At 47.8% G+C, this 22,212-nt stretch overlaps 1 protein-coding gene across 1 annotated transcript in view; it reads right to left on the bottom strand.

Annotated features, from left to right (window-relative positions):
* LOC134909547 (solute carrier family 12 member 9-like) overlaps positions 1-22,212 on the bottom strand; it is a 465,723-nt gene that overhangs the window by 209,446 nt on the left and 234,065 nt on the right. The window lies entirely within an intron of this gene.

Here is a 22,212-nt window from a genome sequence, read left to right as displayed (position 1 = left end):
ATGGGTGCGCACTGGCTCCTCCCTCTATGTCCCTCCTCCAGACCTCAGTTAGAGAAACTGTGCCCAGAGGAGACGGACAGTACGAGGAAAGGATTTTTGTTAATCCAAGGGCAAGATTCTTACCAGCCACACCAATCACACCGTATAACTTGTGATATACTAACCAGTTAACAGTATGAAAACAACATAGCATCAGTCCAAGACCGATGAAACTATAACATAACCCTTATGTAAGCAAAACTATATACAAGTCTTGCAGAAGTAGTCCGCACTTGGGACGGGCGCCCAGCATCCTCTACGGACTACGAGAAAAAGATTTACCGGTAGGTTTAAAATCTTAATTTCTCTTACGTCCTAGAGGATGCTGGGGACTCCGTAAGGACCATGGGGATTATACCAAAGCTCCCAAACGGGCGGGAGAGTGCAGATGACTCTGCAGCACCGATTGAGCAAACAGGAGGTCCTCCTCAGCCAGGGTATCAAACTTATAGAACTTTGCAAAGGTGTTTGAACCCGACCAAGTAGCAGCTCGGCATAGTTGCAGTGCCGAGACCCCTCGGGCAGCCGCCCAAGACGAGCCCACCTTCCTAGTGGAATGGGCCTTAACCGATTTTGGTAACGGCAATCCAGCCGTAGAATGCGCCTGCTGAATCGTGTTACAGATCCAGCGAGCAATAGTCTGCTTTGAAGCAGGGGTGCCAACCTTGTTGGCTGCATATAGGACAAACAGTGCTTCTGTTTTTCTGACACTAGCCGTTCTGGCCACGTAAATTTTCAAAGCCCTGACTACATCAAGGGACTCGGAATCCTCCAAGTCTTGCGTAGCCACAGGCACCACAATAGGTTGGTTCATATGAAAAGATGACACCAACTTAGGCAAGAATTGAGTATGGGTCCGCAATTCCGCTCTATCCATATGGAAAACCAGATAGGGGCTTTTATGAGACAAAGCCGCCAATTCCGACACTCGCCTAGCCGAAGCCAAGGTAAACAACATGAACACCTTCCAAGTGAGATATTTTACCTCCACCGTTTGAAGTGGTTCAAACCAGTGCGACTTAAGGAAACTCAACACCACGTTTAGGTCCCAAGGCGCCACCGGAGGTATAAAAGGAGGCTGAATATGCACCACTCCCTTCACAAAAGTCTGTACTTCTGGGAGAGAAGTCAATTCTTTTTGAAAGAAAATGGATAAGGCCGAAATCTGAACCTTAATGGAGCCTAATTTTAGGCCCAACTTCACTCCAATATGTAGGAAGAGAAGGAAACGGCCCAGATGGAATTCTTCCGTAGGAGCATTCCTGGCCTCACACCAAGAAACATATTTTCGCCATATACGGTGATAATGTTTAGCTGTCACGTCCTTCCTAGCCTTTATCAGCGTAGGAATGACCTCATCCGGAATGCCTTTTTCCGCTAGGATCCTGCATTCAACCGCCATGCCGTCAAACGCAGCCGCGGTAAGTCTTGGAACAGACAGGGACCCTGTTGCAACAGGTCCTGTCGTAGAGGAAGAGGCCATGGATCTTCTGTGAGCATTTCCAGCAGATCCGGATACCAGGTCCTTCGTGGCCAATCTGTCACAATGAGAATTGTTCTCACTCCTCTTTTTCTTATTATTCTCAACACCTTGGGTATGAGAGGAAGAGGAGGAAACACATAAACCGACTGGAACACCCACGGTGTCACTAGGGCGTCTACAGCTACCGCCTGAGGGTCTTTTGATCTGGCGTAATACCTCTGTAGCTTTTTGTTGAGGCGGGACGCCATCATGTCTATCTGGGGCAGTCCCCACTGACTTGCAATCTGTGCGAAGACTTCCTGATGAAGTCTCCACTCTCCTGGATGCAGGTCGTGTCTGCTGAGGAAGTCTGCTTCCCAGTTGTCCACTCCCGGAATGAACACTGGTGTCAGTGCGCTTACATGATTTTCCGCACAGCGAAGAATCTGGGCGGCTTCCGCCATTGCCACTCTGCTCCTTGTGCCGCCTTGGCGGTTTACATGAGCCACTGCGGCGATGTTGTCTGACTGGATCAGAACTGGTTGGTCGCGAAGTAAGGTCTCCGCTTGACGTAGGGCGTTGTATATGGCCCTCAGTTCCAGGATGTTGATGTGAAGACAAGTCTCTTGACTTGACCAAAGACCTTGGAAGTTTCTTCCCTGTGTGACTGCTCCCCAACCTCGGAGGCTCGCGTCCGTGGTCACCAGGATCCAGTCCTGAATGCCGAACCTGCGGCCTTCTAGAAGGTGAGCACTCTGCAGCCACCACAGGAGAGATACCCTGGCTCTGGGGGACAGGGTGATCAACTGATGAATTTGTAGATGTGTCCCGGACCACTTGTCCAGTAGGTCCCATTGGAAAGTCCTTGCATGGAACCTGCCGAAGGGAATGGCTTCGCATGATGCCACCATCTTTCCCAGGACTCGAGTGCAGTGATGCACTGACACCTGTTTTGGCTTCAATAGGTTCCTGACCAGAGTCATGAGTTCCTGAGCTTTTTCTATCGGAAGATAAACCCTTTTCTGGTCTGTATCCAGAATCATGCCCAAGAAGGTCAGACGAGTCGTAGGAACCAACTGCGACTTCGGGATAATGAGAATCCAGCCGTGTTGCTGTAACACCTTCAGTGAAAGTGACACGCTGTTCAGCAACTGCTCTCTTGATCTCGCTTTTATGAGGAGATCGTCCAAGTACGGGATAATTGTGACACCCTGCTTGCGCAGGAGCACCATCATTTCCGCCATTACCTTGGTGAAAATTCTCGGGGACGTGGAAAGCTCAAACGGCAACGTCTGAAATTGGTAATGACAATCCTGTACCGCAAATCTCAGGTACGCCTGATGAGGTGGATACATGGGAACATGAAGGTACGCATCCTTTATGTCCAGAGATACCATAAAATCCCCCCCTTCCAGGCTGGCGATGACCGCCCTGAGCGATTCCATCTTGAATTTGAACCTTTTCAGGTATAGGTTCAGGGATTTTAAATTTAAAATGGGTCTGACCGAACCGTCCAGTTTCGGGACTATAAATAGGGTTGAGTAATATCCCCTCCCTTGGTAAAGTAGGGGAACCTTGACCACCACCTGTTGAAGATACAATTTGTGAATTGCATTTACCATTATCTCCCTTTCTGGGGAAGAAAGGGCCGATTTGAAAAACCGGCGAAGAGGCACCTCTTCGAATTCCAGTTTGTAACCCTGAGAAACAATTTCTATTGCCCAGGGATCCACCTGTGAGTGAACCCAGATGTGGCTGAAAATTCGAAGACGTGCCCCCACTGGGGCGGACTCCCTTAGCGGAGCCCCAGCGTCATGCGGTGGATTTTGTTGAGGCCGGGGAGGATTTCTGTTCCTGGGAACTAGCTGTGTTGTGCAGCTTCTTTCCTCTGCCCTTATCTCTGGCAAGAAAGGACGCACCTCGTACTTTCTTGTTTCTCTGTGACCGAAAGGACTGCATCTGATAATGTGGTGCTTTCTTAGGCTGTGAGGGAATATAAGGCAAAAATTTTGATTTACCATCTGTAGCTGTGGAGACCAGGTCCGAGAAACCTTCCCCAAACAATTCCTCACCCTTGTAAGGTAAAACCTACATATGCCTCTTTGAGTCGGCATCACCTGTCCATTGCCGGGTCCATAGGACTCGTCTAGCAGAAATCGACATAGCGTTGATTCTAGAACCCAGTAGGGTAGCATCTCTCATATATAAGACAGCATCGTTAATATGACCCCGGGTCAATAAAATGGCCCGGGTATCCATTTCCGTCGATAAGGTACCTATCCACGCTGCTACAGCGCTACAAACTCCAGCCGACACTATTGCCGGTCTGAGTAAGGTACTAGTATGTGTGTAAATGGACTTTAAGGTAGCCTGCTGTTTGTGATCAGCAGGATCCCTGAGGGTAGCCATATCTTGGGATGGCAGCTTTACTCTTTTGGATAAGCGTGTACACGCTTTTTTCCCCCCCTTGGGGAAGATTCTCACCGTATCCAGGGGGTCATTCCGAGTTGTTCGCTCGCAAGCTGCTTTTAGCAGCTTTGCACACGCTAAGCCGCCGCCTACTGGGAGTGAATCTTAGCTTATCAAAATTGCGAACGAAAGATTAGCAGAATTGCGAATAGACACTTCTTAGCAGTTTCTGAGTAGCTCCAGACTTACTCGGCATCTGCGATCAGTTCAGTCAGTTTCGTTCCTGGTTTGACGTCACAAACACACCCAGCGTTCGCCCAGACACTCCTCCGTTTCTCCAGCCACTCCCGCGTTTTTCCCATAAACGGTAGCATTTTTTCGCACACTCCCATAAAACGCCCAGTTTCCGCCCAGAAACACCCACTTCCTGTCAATCACATTACGATCACCAGAACGAAGAAAAAACCTCGTAATGCCGTGAGTAAAATACCTAACTGCATAGCAAATTTACTTGGCGCAGTCGCACTGCGGACATTGCGCATGCGCATTAGCAACTAATCGCTCCGTTGCGAGAAAAAAATAACGAGCGAACAACTCGGAATGACCCCCCCTGTCCTTAGCGGGAAAGGATACACCCTAAGAATCCTTTTGGGAATCTGCAGTTTCTTGTCTGGAGATTCCCAAGCCTTTTCAATAACTCGTTCATGAGATGGGGGAAAGGTTACCTCAGGTTTCTTTACCCTATACATGTGTACCCTCGTGTCAGGGACAGGGGGTTTCTCTGTGATATGCAAAACATCTTTTATTACAATAATCATATATTGAATACTATTTGCCAATTCTGGCTGTAACTTTGCATCATCGTAGTCGACACTGGAGTCAGAATCCGTGTCGGCGTCAGTGTCTACTATTCTGGATAGTGGGCGCTTTTGAGACCCCGGAGGTCCCTGTGACATAGGGGAAAGGCAGGGTTTGACGCCTGTACATTCCCTAGACTCAGTGCAATAAATTTACATTAGCACTAAAACATTTCACATATCCAACCAGTCAGGTGTCGGTGTTGCCGACGGAGACACCACAGTCATTAACTCCACCTCCTCCCTATGAGAGCCTTTTACCTCAGACATGCCGACACACGCGTACCGACACACCACACACTCAGGGAATCCTCTTATCTGAAGACAGTTCCCCCACAAGGCCCTTTGGAGAGACAGAGAGAGAGTATGCCAGCACACACCCAGCGCTATATGACCCAGGAAAAATAAGATTTTACTTACCGGTAAATCTATTTCTCGTAGTCCGTAGTGGATGCTGGGGACTCCGTAAGGACCATGGGGAATAGACGGGCTCCACAGGAGTTGGGCACTTTAAGAAAGCTTTGGATTCTGGGTGTGCACTGGCTCCTCCCTCTATGTCCCTCCTCTAGACCTTAGTTAGAGAAACTGTGCCCGGAGGATATTAACAGTACGAGTAAAGGATTTTTGTAATCTAAGGGCGAGATTCATACCAGCCACACCAATCACACCGTATAACTTGTGATAAACTACCCAGTTAACAGTATGAACAATTAACATAGCCTCGGTTCAAGACCGACCAACTATAATATAACCCTTTTTGAAGCAATAACTATATCCAAGTCTTGCAGAAGAAGTCTGCACTTGGGACGGGCGCCCAGCATCCTCTACGAGAAATAGATTTACCGGTAAGTAAAATCTTATTTTCTCTAACGTCCTAGTGGATGCTGGGGACTCCGTAAGGACCATGGGGATTATACCAAAGCTCCCAAACGGGCGGGAGAGTGCGGATGACTCTGCAGCACCGATTGAGCAAACACAAGGTCCTCCTCAGCCAGGGTATCAAACTTATAGAACTTCGCAAAAGTGTTGGAACCTGACCAAGTAGCCGCTCGGCAAAGCTGTAATGCCGAGACCGCTCGGGCAGCCGCCCAAGAAGAGCCCACCTTTCTAGTGGAATGGGCCTTAACCGATTTAGGTAATGGCTATCCTGCCGTAGAATGCGCCTGCTGAATCGTGTTACAGATCCATCGAGCAAAAGTCTGCTTTGAAGCAGGGCCGCCAACCTTGTTGGCCGCATACAGAACAAACAGAGATTCCGTCTTCCGGATCCTAGCTCTTCTGGTCACAGAAATCTTCAAAGCCCTGACCACATCCAGGGACTCAGAATCCTCCAAGTCCCGTGTAGCCACAGGCACGACAATAGGTTGGTTCATATGAATATATGAGACCACCTTGGGCAGAAATTGAGGCCGAGTCCTCAACTCTGCCCTATCCACGTGAAAAATCAGGTATGGGCTTTTGTATGATAAAGCCGCTAATTCCAAAACACGCCTTGCAGAAGCTAAGGCCAACAACATGACCACATTCCAAGTGAGGTATTTCAACTCCACTGTTTTGAGTGGTTCAAACCAAGGTGACTTGAGGAAACTTAATACCACGTTAAGATCCCAAGGCGCCACCGGAGGCACAAAGGGAGGCTGAATATGCAGCACGCCCTTCACAAAAGTCTGTACTTCAGGAAGAGAAGCCAATTCTCTTTGAAAGAAAATGGATAAGGCCGAAATTTGGACCTTTATGGACCCTAATTTTAGGCCTAAATTCACTCCCGTTTGAAGGAAGTGAAGCAAACGGCCCAAATGGAACTCCTCCGTAGGAGCAGCTCTGGCCTCACACCAAGAAACATATTCCCGCCATATACGGTGATAATGTTTCGATGTCACATCCTTCCTAGCCTTGATCAGGGTAGGAATGACCTCCTCCGGAATCCCTTTTTCCGCTAGGATCCGGCGTTCAACCGCCATGCCGTCAAACGCACGATCTGTGTGAAGACTTCTTGATGAAGTCCCCACTCTCCCGGATACAGGTCGTGCCTGCCTTGAAAAAGTTGTGTGAACACAACGAAACGCGTTGGTGTGAACTGCTCTTTTACTTCACTCCCTGGACCTACAACAATCTGGAGACAGAGGACCTGAACCAAGCCCCCACACGGAACCTCATGTACCTTTGCTGGAGGTAAACTATCTGAACTGAGGAACCTACTTTCACCACCATATCAAGGAACTGTGATACTGCGGGATGCAGAGCCGCTTAATAATCCTTGACCATCTGTGGTAACTATTGCTAACAAAAGACCACCTTGTTGATACGTTTGGATATAGAAGGGGACTATACATATAGGAACAGGTCTTATCACCTCCTCCATTTTTTTAGCCAATAGTGTCTGGGAGCTATGCCATACACCCTTTTCTGGGGTTACTAACATTTCATGTTATCACTGCCTACTCCATGGATGTTTTAGTGAATTTTATATGAAATAAATATGTTTGTGTATTAATTTGCTCATCTCATATATGACCATCTAGCGCTAGAATTTTATTGTTGCTATTTTATATGAGGTCTGACCAACCTCCCTTTTTTAGTTGCTGTGTCGAACCTCCCCAATCAGCGCCTGGAGAGAATCACCTTAAGGTGGTTTTTTCTTTTTTGTGCCTGCTGAGGAAGTCCGCCTCCCAGTTGTCCACCCCCGGGATGAACACTGCTGATAGCGCGCTTACATGGCCTTCCGCCCAGCGCAGAATCCTGGACGCCTCTGCCATGGCCACTCTGCTCCTTGTGGCGCCCTGGCGGTTTACATGAGCCACTACCGTGACATTGTCCGACTGAATCAGAACCGGTTTGTTCTGAAGCCATTTCTCCGCCTGGCGTAGGGCGTTGTAAATGGCCCTAAACTCCAGGACATTGATGTGGAGACAAGTCCCTAGGCTTGACCAAAGACCTTGGAAATTTCTTCCCAGTGCGACAGCTCCCCAACCTCGGAGGCTCGCGTCCGTGGTCACCAGGATCCAGTCCTGAATGCCGAACCTGCGACCCTCTAGGAGGTGAGCACTGTGCAGCCACCACAGGAGAGATACCCTGGCCCTGGGAGACAGGGTGATCCGTTTCTGCAAATGTAGATGGGACCCGGACCATTTGTCCAATAGGTCCCATTGGAAGGTCCTCGCATGGAACCTGCCAAAGGGGATGGCCTCGTATGAAGCCACCATCTTCCCCAGAACTTTTGTGCAATGATGCACAGAAACCTTTTTTTGGCTTTAAAAGGTTCCTGACCAGGACTATGAGCTCCTGAGCCTTCTCCACCGGAAGAAAAACTCTTCTTTGGTTTGTGTCTAGAATCAGGCCCAAAAAGGTCAGACGCGTTGCAGGCACTAGCTGGGATTTCGGTAAATTGAGAATCCAACCGTGCCTCTGCAACGTCTTCACGGACAGAGACACGCTGTCCAGCAACTTCTCCCGAGATCTCGCCTTTATAAGGAGATCGTCCAAGTACGGGATAATTGTGACCCCCTGCTTGCGCAAGAGCACCATCATTTCCGCCATTACCTTGGTGAAAATTCTCGGGGCCGTGGAAAGACCAAACGGCAACGTCTGAAATTGGTAGTGACAATCCTGTACTGCAAATCTCAGAAACGCCTGGTGAGGGGGGAAAATCGGAACATGAAGGTACGCATCCTTTATGTCCAGGGACACCATCCAATGTCCATCCAAAGGCTGGCGATGACCATTCTGAGCGATTCCATCTTGAACTTGAACCTCTTCAAGTACAGGTTCAGGGATTTTAGATTTAGAATGGGTCTGACCGAACCGTCCGGTTTCGGTACCACAAACAGGGATGAATAACAACCCTCTCCTTGCTGGAGATGAGGAACCTTGATTATCACCTGTTGAATGTACAATTTGTGAATTGCCGCTAACACTAGCTCCCTCTCTGACGGGGAAGCTGGCAGAGCCGATTTGAAAAACCGGCGAGGGGGCATGTCTTCGAATTCCAGTCTGTATCCCTGGGAAACAATCTCTATTGCCCAGGGATCCACCTGTGATTGAACCCAGACATGGCTGAAAAGACGAAGACGTGCCCCCCACTTAATCTGACTCCCCCCGGAAAGCCCCAGCGTCATGCTGTGGACTTTGCGAAAGCAGGGGAGGACTTCTGCTCCTGGGAACTAGCTGAGTGCAGCCGTTTTCCCTTGCCTTTACCTCTGGCAACGAAGGACGATCCTCGTACCTTCTTGTTTTTATTGGAACGAAAGTACTGCATTTAATAATGCGGTACCTTCTTAGAATGCTGCGGGGGAACATAAGGTAAAAAATTCGATTTACCGGCCGTAGCAGTAGAGACTAGGTCCGAGAGGCCTTCTCCAAACAATTCCTCCCCCTTGTACGGCAATGACTACAAATACCGCTTCGAGTCGGCGTCTCCCGTCCACTGTCGGGTCCACAAGAGTCGCCTAGCAGAAATAAACATAGCATTTATTCTAGGGCTTAGTAAACAAATGTCTCGCTGAGCATCCCTCATATACAAGGCAGCATCTCTGATATGCTCCATGGTCATTTGGATGGTATCCCTATCTAAGGTGTCAATCTCCGTAGATAAGGAGTATGCCCATGCCACGACAGCACTACAAACCCAGGCCGACGCCATGGCCGGCCTAACTATAGTTCCTGAATGTGTGTAAATGTGCTTCAGGGTGATTTCCTGCTTGCGATCAGCAGGATCCTTGAGGGAAGCTGTATCCGGAGAAGGCAGTGCCACCTTCTTGGATAAGCGTGTCAGCGCCTTGTCTACTTTAGGCGCAGATTCCCATCGTATCCGATCCTTCTGTGGAAAGGGATACGCCATGAGAATCCTTTTGGGAACCTGTAGTCTCCGATCTGGAGATTCCCAAGCCTTTTCGCATAATTTGCTTAGCTCAAATGAGGACGGAAACGTGACCTCAGGCCTTTTCCCTTTATACATGTGAACCCTCGTGTCAGGGACAGGGGGTTCTTCCGTGATATGCAAAACCTCCTTTATGGCAATAATCATGTACCTAATACCTTTTGCCACCTTCGGATGTAATTTTGCATCCTCATAGTCGACACTAGAGTCAGTATCTGTGTCGGTATCTGTGTCAGCGACCTGGGATATGGGGCGCTTTTGAGACCCTGAAGTTCCTGGCTCCCCAGGGACAGGCACAGGCTGGCTACCTGACTGATCCCTAGCTTCAGCCTTGTCTAATCTTTTATGCAGAAGATTTACATTTGCATTCAATACATTTAGCGAGCCTTCCTCATCAAACATGTCGACACACCCGTACCGACACACTGCACACACCCAGGGAAACTTTTTCTGAAGACAGTATCCCCTGAAAGGCCCTTTGGAGAAACAGAGAGAGAGTATGCCAGCACACACCCCAGCGCAACAACCTGGAGACCAACACAGAATGTTTTTCCCCCAGCAGCGCTGTATTATTGTTAGGGTCTCCTGCCCTGTGCTGCCACGTCGTCATGGCAACCGGGAGACAAGTGCTAGCGGAGTAACCTGAGCGCAGCTGATACTCCGGTTCGGGTCTTTTGCTGTGCAGTGGTTACAGGCATGGGATCCGGTGCTGGTTTTTTTGCTCACAGTCTGTGAGGTCTGAGGGGGGCGTGGACAGCACCTGCTTTATAAGGCCTCTTCTCAGGTTAAGCAGATGCTGCTGAATCTTTGTTGGTTAGTCAGTTCCTGAAAGTTAGCCAGTACTGTGTAGCTTTGTATTTTGTTGTTGCTTACTGCAAATAGGCCTGGGCATTTGGTACTACACTCTGCCAATCCAGACCTAGCAGTAAGACTGGAGTCAGTCGTTTAGCCTGCTGAGGTTCTTTTGCTATTCTGTGAACCCAGCAGGTTTGTGGCTGTACTTTCAGACCTGCCTGCATAATCCTCTCTCACTGTGCAGGGCGTCCATGTGTCAGTTTAGTGGCAGTAAGCTGAACCGGGGCCCTGCAAGTGAGAATTAGGATTGTGGAGACTCTCCTTGTGTCTATTATTCCATCTCTGACCAAGGAGTTTACTGCCACACCCGTTGGTAACCCTTTAGGGTTTTGCTGTTGCCCTTAGCAACAGCATTTCGGGTTCTCTACGTATTAAAACACAACATCTTGCTTTTTCCATCTGAGCATTTCTAATACTAGGGAGACACCCAGTTTCTTAGCCTCTGGGCTTCTCTGTTCACTCTGTGTTGGTTTTGTTACCCTATCACCTTCTGTGTACGTTATGTCATATTTCCCAGTCTGTCTGTGAGTTCATTTGTTTTGCATCCCTCTCTGTTCAGACACCAGTACATTCCTGCAGGCACTGGTGTGTATAACAGTTCAAACACCAGTTCATTCCTGCAGGCACTGGTGTGCATAACATATTCAGCAGCCCAATACTCCTGTTGAAATTTTGTGGGAATATGGAGCATACCCCTCAAAATACGTTGCAACAGGTGGTCGATCAGGTGCAGGTCCTCACTCGTCAATTTAATGATTTGTCCATTAAAATGCACACCTCCCAGGCCGCTGGCGGAGCTCCCGCAGCAGCAGCACCTTCAGGGGTTAAGGAGCCGAAAGTAAATCTTCCGGATCGTTTTTCTGGAGATCGCTCGCAGTTCTTTTGTTTCAAGGAGAGCTGCAAGTTATATTTCCAGCTTAGGCCTCAGTCTTCTGGGTCAGAGATTCAGCGGGTGGGCATAGTGATTTCCTTGCTACAAGGAGACCCACAGGTCTGGGCATATGGGTTGCAGCCTGACTGTCCGTCGCTTAAAAGTGTTGATGCTTTTTTTACGGCACTGGGCATGTTGTATGATGACCCTGACAAGACGGCCTCAGCCGAGGCTCAGATTTCGATCCTTAAGCAAGGGCGAAAGCCAGTTGAGGTTTACTGTACGGAGTTTCGGAGGTTGGCCCATGATACCCAGTGGAATGACCCAGCCCTGAGACACCAGTACCGAAGAGGTCTTTCTAACCAGATAAAAGACCAACTGGTACAATATCCCTTGCCTGATAGCTTGGATCAGCTCATGCAGTTATCCATCCGGGTGGATAGACGGCTGAGAGAGCGTAGGCTTGAAAGGGAGACCGAGGTTTCCTTCTTTCCCACGGGAACCTCAGACTCTGAGGAATTTTCCGAGGAGCCTATGCAGATTGGGGCTACCCGCCTCTCCTCGCGTGAGAAGACGCGGAGGAGACAGCAGGGGTTGTGTTTGTACTGTGGGAATAAGGGTCATGTGGTAGTATCATGCCCAGAAAAGCCGGAAAACTTCAGGGCCTGAGGGTGATGGGAAATATCCTGTCAGGCCAGAAGTCAGAATTTCCCAAGAAGACTTTCATCATTCCGGTGACCTTGAAGATCCTCGGTCAAACTGTCAAGACTGAGGCCTTTGTGGACAGTGGGGCCGACGGGGTTTTTATGGACCGCCAATTCGCCCTGAAACACTCTGTTTCCTTAGTACCCTTGGCGTCGGAAATTGAGATTTGTGGGTTAAACGGGGAACCATTATCCCAGGGTAAAATTACCTCTTGCACTAGCCAGATTTCTTTGTTTATTGGAGCCACACACTCTGAAAAATTGTCCTTTTATGTGACTGTCTGTACTTTTGCCCCATTGGTGTTGGGGTTACCCTGGTTAATGGCCCACAATCCTCAATTTGACTGGGTCTCTGGGGAGATTCTTAGTTGGGGTACTGATTGTTTCAGGAGTTGCTTGAGCCTTCCAGTCAGGCTCTCGCAGCTAAGTTTGCCAGGATTGCCAGGGTGTTATGCAGATTTTGCGGACGTGTTCTCCAAAAAAGTTGCAGAGGTACTACCTCCCCATCGCCCCTATGACTGTGCTATTGATTTGTTGCCGAATGCTAAGCTTCCCAAGAGCAGGTTGTACTCCCTGTCACGTCCTGAGACTCAGGCTATGGCAGAGTACATTAAGGAGAACTTGGCTAAAGGATTTATCAGACCTTCACAGTCTCCAGTTGGGTCGGGGTTCTTCTTCGTGGGTAAAAAGGACGGTTCATTGCGACCCTGCATCGACTTCAGGGAATTGAACCGTATCACGATTAAAAACTCATACCCACTGCCTCTCATTTCGGTCTTGTTTGACCAGCTTCGTACTGCCACCATTTTTTCTAAGATTGACCTACGCGGTGCGTACAATCTAATCCGAATAAGAGAGGGGGATGAATGGAAGACTGCCTTTAATACCCACTCAGGGCATTATGAATATTTGGTGATGCCTTTTGGGCTCTGTAATGCCCCGGCAGTCTTCCAGGATTTCATGAACGATGTGCTCAGGGAATATTTGGATAGATTCTTAGTTGTATACTTAGATGACATCCTAATCTTCTCCCATTCCCTGGAGGAACATCGGAAGCATGTACGCTTAGTCCTCCAGAAACTCAGAGACCACCGGCTTGGGGCGAAGCTGGAGAAGTGCGAATTTGAAGTTCAGCAAATCGCATTTCTAGGATATATTATCTCCCCAGAAGGTTTCCAAATGGAGGGTTCCAAGGTACAGGCAGTCCTGGATTGGGTGCAGCCCACTAGTTTGAAGGCGCTTCAGCGTTTCCTGGGCTTTGCAAATTTTTATAGACGATTTATCGCTGGATTTTCGTCTATAGTGGCGCCCTTGGTGGCACTCACTAAGAAAGGGGCGGATGTTGCTCACTGGTCTCGTGAGGCCAAAGCGGCTTTTGCCCGTCTCAAAAGGGCATTTGTCTCGGCCAAGGTGCTGCGACACCCAGATCCAGAGCGTCCTTTTGTGGTGGAGGTGGATGCCTCTGAGATGGGTATTGGGGCAGTGCTCTCTCAGATGGGAGTGTCTGATAATCGCCTTCATCCCTGTGCTTACTTTTCCCGTAAATTTTCGCCTGTCGAGATGAATTATGACGTGGGTAACCGGGAATTGTTGGCTATTAAGGATGCACTCGAGGAGTGGAGACACTGGCTTGAGGGGGCTAAGTTTGTGGTCTCAATTCTCACCGACCATAAGAATTTGGCATATTTAGAGTCAGCGAAGCGTCTCAATGCCAGGCAGGCACGATGGGCTTTGTTTTTTGCTCGCTTTAATTTTTTGATAACATATCGCCCTGGGTCAAAAAACATCAAGGCTGATGCGCTCTCGCGAAGTTTTGCTCCAATCCAGGAGACCACCGAGGAGCCGTTGCCCATTGTGTCCCCATCATGTATTGAAGTGGGCATTACCCAGGACCTCTTGTCATTAGTCCTTAGAGCACAGGAGCAGGCTCCTCCAGACCTTCCGGTAGGTCTTTTGTTTGTGCCTCCTAGGTTAAGACAGCGAGTGTTCCTGGAATTCCATGCCAAGAAGTCGGCAGGTCACCCGGGTATTGCCAGAACTCGGGAGTTGCTATCTAGGGCGGTGTGGTGGCCCTCGGTGGCTAAGGATGTGGATCAATGGGTTCGGGCATGTGACATCTGTGCCCGAAATAAGACTCCTAGAGGGGTTCCTGTTGGCCCATTACATCCACTCTCTATTCCATCTAAGCCATGGACCCACATTTCAATGGATTTTGTTGTGGACTTGCCCAAATCCTCTGGGATGACAGCCATCTGGGTTGTCGTTGACAGGTTTTCGAAGATGGCGCACTTCGTTCCACTGGTTGGGCTGCCATCGGCCAGACGCCTGTCTGAATTATTTATGCTGCATGTTGTGCGCCTCCACGGGTTGCCACTTGATGTGGTCTCTGACCGCGGATCCCAGTTTGTGGCCAAATTCTGGAGGGCATTTTGTTCCGATCTCCAGATTTCTGTCAGCTTGTCGTCAGGCTACCATCCGCAGTCTAATGGGCAGACTGAAAGGGTGAACCAGACCTTGGAGCAGTTCCTCAGGTGTTATGTCTCCAAGTGTCAGACTGACTGGGTTGCTCATCTGTCAATGGCGGAGTTTGCCTATAACAACGCGGCTCACTCTGCTACAGGGATCTCTCCCTTCCTCTGTGTGTATGGGCATCATCCTAAGGCCAATTCTTTTGACCCCCTGGACTCCACGCCTGGTGGTTCCTCTGTCGTTTCGGTCCTTAGAGGTATTTGGAGGAAAGTGAAGAAAGCCCTTGTGTCTGTGTCATTAGTGACCAAAAGGGTTTTTGGTAAGCGGAAAAGACCCTGCAGCTTCAAATTAGGAGACTTCGTCTGGTTGTCTACCAAGAATTTGAAGTTGAAACAGCCATCTCATAAGTTAGGCCCCCGGTTCATCGGCCCTTATAAGATCACCAGGGTTATCAATCCGGTGGCATTTCAGTTAGATCTGCCCCGTTCTTTGGGTATCAATAAAACATTTAATTGTTCCCTTTTAAAACGGGCGATTAGTAATCCTTCTTCAAGAGGAAGACCTTCCCCTCTTCTGATACGTGGCCAGAGGGAGTTTGTTGTTGAATGGATTCTTGACTCCAAGATGGTTCGGGGTCGGCTGTCATTTTTGGTGCACTGGAAGGGGTATGGCCCGGAGGAGCGGTCGTGGGTGCGCAGTTGTGATCTTCATGCCCCCAGACTGATACGCTCTTTCTTCTCGCAGTTCCCCGATAAACCCGGTGGTAGGGGTTCTTTGACCCCTCGTCAGAGGGGGGGTACTGTTAGGGTCTCCTGCCCTGTGCTGCCACGTCGTCATGGCAACCGGGAGACAAGTGCTAGCGGAGTAACCTGAGCGCAGCTGATACTCCGGTTCGGGTCTTTTGCTGTGCAGTGGTTACAGGCATGGGATCCGGTGCTGGTTTTTGTGCTCACAGTCTGTGAGGTCTGAGGGGGGCGTGGACAGCACCTGCTTTATAAGGCCTCTTCTCAGGTTAAGCAGATGCTGCTGAATCTTTGTTGGTTAGTCAGTTCCTGAAAGTTAGCCAGTACTGTGTAGCTTTGTATTTTGTTGTTGCTTACTGCAAATAGGCCTGGGCATTTGGTACTACACTCTGCCAATCCAGACCTAGCAGTAAGACTGGAGTCAGTCGTTTAGCCTGCTGAGGTTCTTTTGCTATTCTGTGAACCCAGCAGGTTTGTGGCTGTACTTTCAGACCTGCCTGCATAATCCTCTCTCACTGTGCAGGGCGTCCATGTGTCAGTTTAGTGGCAGTAAGCTGAACCGGGGCCCTGCAAGTGAGAATTAGGATTGTGGAGACTCTCCTTGTGTCTATTATTCCATCTCTGACCAAGGAGTTTACTGCCACACCCGTTGGTAACCCTTTAGGGTTTTGCTGTTGCCCTTAGCAACAGCATTTCGGGTTCTCTACGTATTAAAACACAACATCTTGCTTTTTCCATCTGAGCATTTCTAATACTAGGGAGACACCCAGTTTCTTAGCCTCTGGGCTTCTCTGTTCACTCTGTGTTGGTTTTGTTACCCTATCACCTTCTGTGTACGTTATGTCATATTTCCCAGTCTGTCTGTGAGTTCATTTGTTTTGCATCCCTCTCTGTTCAGACACCAGTACATTCCTGCAGGCACTGGTGTGTATAACAGTTCAAACACCAGTACATTCCTGCAGGCACTGGTGTGCATAACAATTATATTGTATCCGCCAATTATGTGCCCCCCCCCCTCTCTTTTTAAACCCCCTTCACCGTGTGTAAGCAGTGGAGAGTCCTCTCAGCGTTCTGTGGAGAGAGAAATGGCGCTGGTGAGTGCTGAGGGAGAAGCCCCGCCCCCTCGGCGGCGGGCTTCTATCGCGCTCAAAATCGTGAAAAAATGGCGGGGGCTCAATTATATACATGTACAGTGCCCAGCTGTACATGTATATACCTATTTGCCATCCAAGAGGTGTTACTATTACTGCCCAGGGCACCCCCCCCCTGCGCCCTGCACCCATACAGTGACCGGAGTGTGTGAGGTGATGTGGAGCAATGACGCACTGTGCGTTACCTCTGTGAAGCTGAAGGCTTCTGCCGCCTGAGACGTCTTCTTGCTTCTGCTCTTCTGGCTCTGTGAGGAGAACGGCGGCGCGGCTCCGGGGGTGGACGCCCAGGACGAACCTGTGTTCACCCCCTCTGAAGCTAATGGTGTTCAGTAGCCGAGGCAGCAGATCCTATCAGTTGAGTAGGTCTGCCCCTCTCTCCTCAGTCCCTCGATGCAGGGAGCCTGTTGCTAGCAGTGCTCCCTGTAAAAAAGTAAAAATCCAAAACAAAAATGCTTTCTGTAGCAAAGAACTCAAGAGAGCTCCCTGCAGTGCGCCCTTCATCCTCTGGGCACAGGATCTAACTGAGGTCTAGAGGAGGGACATAGAGGGAGGAGCCAGTGCACACCCAGAATCCAAAGCTTTCTTAAAGTGCCCTATCTCCTGCGGAGCCCGTCTATTCCCCATGGTCCTTACGGAGTCCCCAGCATCCACTAGGACGTTAGAGAAAAAACACACAATATGTTACCCAGATAGCGCTGTAATCTTTATTTTTGCGCCAAATTATGTGCCCCCCCTTCTTTAAAACCCTCTTTCACTGTGGATAAGCAGGGGAGAGTCCGGGGAGCTTCCTCTCAGCGCTGTGCTGTGGAGAAAATGGCGCTGGTGAGTGCTGAGGAAGAAGCCCCCTCAGCAGTTGGCTTCTGTCCCGCTAAAATATATAAAAAACTGGCGGGGGCTCTTTATATATACAGTGCCTAGCTGTATATATCATCTTTTGCCAGAAATTGAGGTTATATTGCTGCCCAGGGCGCCCCCCCTGCGTCCTGCACCCTTACAGTGACTGCCGTTTGTGTGTGCTGTGTGGGAGCAATGGCGCACAGCTTAACTGCTGTGCGTTACCTCAGTGAAGATCTGAAGTCTTCTGCCGCCTCTGAAGTCTTCTTTCTTCTCATACTCACCCGGCTTCTATCTTCCGGCTCTGCGAGGAGGACGGCGGCGCGGCTCCGGGACGAACTCCAGGGTGAGACCTGTGTTCCGACTCCCTCTGGAGCTAATGGTGTCCAGTAGCCTAAGAAGCAGAGCCTTGAAACTCACAGAAGTAGGTCTGCTTCTCTCTCCTCAGTCCCTCGATGCAGGGAGTCTGTTGACAGCAGGCTCCCTGAAAATAAAAAACCTAACTAAAATACTTTCTGACAGGAAACTCAGGAGAGCTTCCTGTAATGCACCCAGTCTCCTCTGGGCACAGTATCAAACTGAGGTCTGGAGGAGGGGCATAGAGGGAGGAGCCAGTGCACACCCATACCTAAAGTCTTTCTTAAAGTGCCCATGTCTCCTGCGGAGCCCGTCTATCCCCCATGGTCCTTACGGAGTCCCCAGCATCCTCTAGGACGTAAGAGAAATTATAGCTCACCTAGATGTACTATTAATCACCCGCAGGGACGGGGCTACAAAAGTAGCCATTTCATGTGATGTGTAAGAAGTGAGATGATTGCAAAAACAATAATTTCACTTTTCTTTTCTTTTGGGAGCCACATGTGCATGGGCCATTGATAGGGAGGGTTTTGTGGAATGTACAGTAGCCCATAGGCTACAGCGTCTAACACCATCTTCACAGTATGGGGGAGAGTCTGTGGGGTACCAGCATCTGCTTAAATGGTGACGTTCCGTCAGGACAGGCCACAAGTAGTCCCTCTTTTGAATTTAAATATGTTGGGACTTATGAGAAATGTGTGCTGCTTTTGTATAAAGGAACATTGGCAGCATACAATCAATATCATTGAACATCTATCTTAATACAGCAAGCTATCCCCATCTCCCTTCCAATAGGCACCCTTACTCCTTACTCCCCCGGTTGCTGCTGATATTTTCCAATTTCATTTTTACACCCCAGCCTTTCATTGTAGGAAGTTTCTGTGATTTCATAATCTATCTCACCCCCTTAAAAAGACCCCCACCCCCTCAACAGACCCCACAATCATCAGGGCTGTTCCCAGAAGTTTCCCTGGGTGGTTTTCCATCCGCCCCGGAATACTGGCATCCCAGTTTTTTTACGTTCATTTTTTTTATGGACTTTTATGCCTCATGTAACACACTGCTCTCATTTTTATGGCTGTACAAGCCTTTTATTTTGTAAACCAATGGTGTCGCAGAGAAATAGGTGAATCACAAAATACACAGTCAGTGGGACAATGTATAAAAATGCAAGCTGCTCTATACATTTTTAACAAGCAAAAGGTGTACATAAGGAGACTAGCAGACAATAACAAATGAGCAACTGCTTGTCACACTTGGCAGAACACTTGCCAAAAAAAGAAAATGAAACCTGCATTTAAGAAATTAATAAAAGAAAAATTAGTTGTTGTCATTTTCAAAGTTTGTTTAAACCACCTACCACTTTGCAGGTGCCTCAGGCAATTGGATGTTCCTATCCCTAATCAATGAGAATACTGACTCCAAGTTCAACACATATTTAGAAATGGAGGCTGAAACTCACCTGGAGGCTACAATACAAAAAGCATATACTTCCCGTGGGAGGCCTAGAGCTACAGTACTACAAAGACATGTAACATGGTGACATCCTGATAGTTTATTCTTCAATTGCTTTTTCTTTTACTGTTCTTTTATGTTCTTGTAATGCACATCTGTCATTTTTATAGCTGTACAAGTATTTTTTGTAAACTGTTGGAATCACTAAGAAACAGGTGCACAGCATAATACACACTGAGCCTATCCTTTGGGTTCTTTGCATTAAGACAGGGAATACCATTGATCAAGTGCAGGTTTTCACACAAAGCTGATGTGGGTGCTGAAGTGGAAAAGACGGGCAAGAGTCTGACCAGTCTGGACCATTTCATTTACTGTATGTACTGCTTGAATCTTTTAGCTACAAAGCACTCACAGGCAGGGGAGCATTTTATGGTGTAGTAAAACTTCCTCCCAGTATGTTAGGGTTCTAGTTCATCTATACCTGTCACAATAAGCCCCACTCCCGCACTTGGTACAGTTCATTTCCTACCTATGACCATTTGCCACTTTAAATAATATCAGCCCCTGGATTATTGTCTACCTACAGCTGCAAAGCTCTTGGAGGCCTATTTATCAAACAAGGCTAATAGCTTCAAATATTAAATATCCCCCAAATGTATTTAGGAGGGACTGCAGCAGATGTATCCGATACCTGCTGTGATCCCTCCATTCCAGCCTGCAGCTGCTTCACCCATAGGTTTCTATGAGGGATACAATGCTGCCAGATTTATCAATTTCCGGAATGTGAACCATTCCCAAAATTGACCCCCGCAGCTACTGCCATCACAGTAGCCTATGGGCTACACACCACATAACTGGCCGGCAGAGGGTTCTCTCATGGCTCTCCCACCCCCTCGCCTGGAACCCTCCCCGGAAGTAGCCGTTGTGCATGTGCGGTTAGCAGGACCACGAATGTACAGAAACCCTGGTAGCCGTTGAAGCACATTGCATAGAATGGCTCTTTTTGGAGCCCCTGTCCCTGCGGGTTTTCATTGATACATGCCGCCAATGTGAGTATAAAATCCTGGTGATTGAAAATACCGTAATAAGCATATTTTTACAGAGCAAATCATAGTTTTTGACCCGTGTCAGTTACTAATAGGACACAGTTCTAAAGATATGGGAGGGGGTTTGCTGCCTGTAAATCGTATATTTAAAAATTTTGAAAATGCAAAAATGGGTCAAAATAAGCATCACCTATAGTCTGATCAAATCATGGTCCAATCTGTCAAAACTCATCTCAGATCAACAAAACAATACGTAAACGGACACAAAACCACACGTACTATTGATTAGGTCACACAGCTTTGGGATAGAATCTGGGCTAGAGATATGTGTAGCGGAGAGGGAAGGTAATATTTTGAAATAGCTGCAGGGGAAAATCAAGTTTTTAATATTAAACAATGTATTTACCCTTTTCATTAACTTTACGTTTAACTCATAGCAGAGAATCTGGGGGTAAAGTGGTCTTTTAAGAGGATCAAATGCTAAATGCATGATATACAACATTAGTGCACATCCCAATATATCTACATACATTACTGAAAATGTATAGCTAAATGTGGGATATTGTGCAGTACTATATAAGCAGGTAAACATATTCAGTACTTGTTATTCTGTATATATTTTAACACACAAAGCAGTACCGAATTCATGTAAGATATGTCACGATGTGCCACAATTCTAGACTCATATTCCAATACAGCAGCCTGGCTGAGACAAGAGCGTCTCTGTCTGCTACTACATTCGCATCTAAGGTTTCTGTTCCAGGGTAATAGATGTGTTCTCGTGCAAATTATTTATTTGTATAGCGCCACCAGGTACAAGAGGATGTATTTATTTATATTACAAGCATTACAATAAAAATACAATCAAGGGAATAAATAATCTAAATGGGATACTGTAAATGCAGCAAGACAATAACATAACAGAGTTTCACACATTAGCATTTTTTTCCAATAAAGCTTCTTTCTCTGTAGCCAGCTGCTGATTTCAGATATTCTATTTCATTTTACAATTCACTTCAATTTTAGCTCCTTTTTAACTGTTTCCTTTATCCCTTTAAACATCCCCCCTTTTACATTCTCTCAGTAGCAGACAGTGTGACCACTAGTTTGTCAAGACACTCTGCCTGAGCATCACTGATCTAGGTAATCGATGCCAGGCTGCTGGAGGTGAATGATGAGCATGGTGTATGATAGAGCCGTGCTTGGCACACAATGACCCGTAGCAAGGAGGGAGGAATGAGCTAGGCAGGCGTTAATCAGGTTTAATTACTATTTAACAGATAAATTAATCAACCCTGGTTTTAAACGATCGTTAAAACCAATTTTATCTACTAAACAACAAGAACACTGAATCTATTTGAATAAAGGGAAAAGCATGTGTACCCCCATTACAGCATTCTGACACTAAATGTCACTTCCGGAAGCAGAAAGCACGCAGGTGAGTTGAGCTCTACTATTTGGACAAATGTGCCTATTTGTCTTACCTGCCTCGGCATATACATAAAGTTCTCGTGTAACAGCATCATGGACCCATATAAGGCATGTACGTATTTTATAATATAATGCAACGACATTTCATTTATGAGTCAATAATGAAGAAATGGCCTTCCATGCTATCATGCTATCATGGGTCATCATGATCCTGAATTGGCACACTTATTATGTACTTTCAACTGTTAAAGTAATCAATAGTGAATCTTAATTTTGGGGTGTGGCATGTTAGGTCGACAGCTCTTGTGTCAACATGCATTAGGTCGACATGCGAATGAAGACATAATAAAAATGTGGACATATTTAGTGGCGCCTTCAGTGTCTTCTTTTGGGTCCCAATTCAAGCAGCAAATGACGGGTGTGGTATGACTTGTTATCTTGTCGAAGGTCATCAGGTAGACAGAAGAATGTCAACATGGCAAACTGTCAACTTGCAGGATGTCGGCATTCTCAGCATGTTTACAGTAACCATGTCGACATTCATCATGTCTAACCAGATGATCTGTCGGCATGATGAAGTGTTGACAAACCATTACTGGTGGTCTAGTGGTCTTCTACTGGCGGCCTCAGTGTCTTCTTTTAGGTCCCAGCCT

The sequence above is a fragment of the Pseudophryne corroboree genome, chromosome 4 (genome assembly GCF_028390025.1).
Source record: "Pseudophryne corroboree isolate aPseCor3 chromosome 4, aPseCor3.hap2, whole genome shotgun sequence".
Lineage (NCBI taxonomy): Eukaryota > Metazoa > Chordata > Amphibia > Anura > Myobatrachidae > Pseudophryne > Pseudophryne corroboree.
Note: the sequence above shows the minus strand (reverse complement) of the source record. Positions and strands in the feature narration are given on the sequence as shown.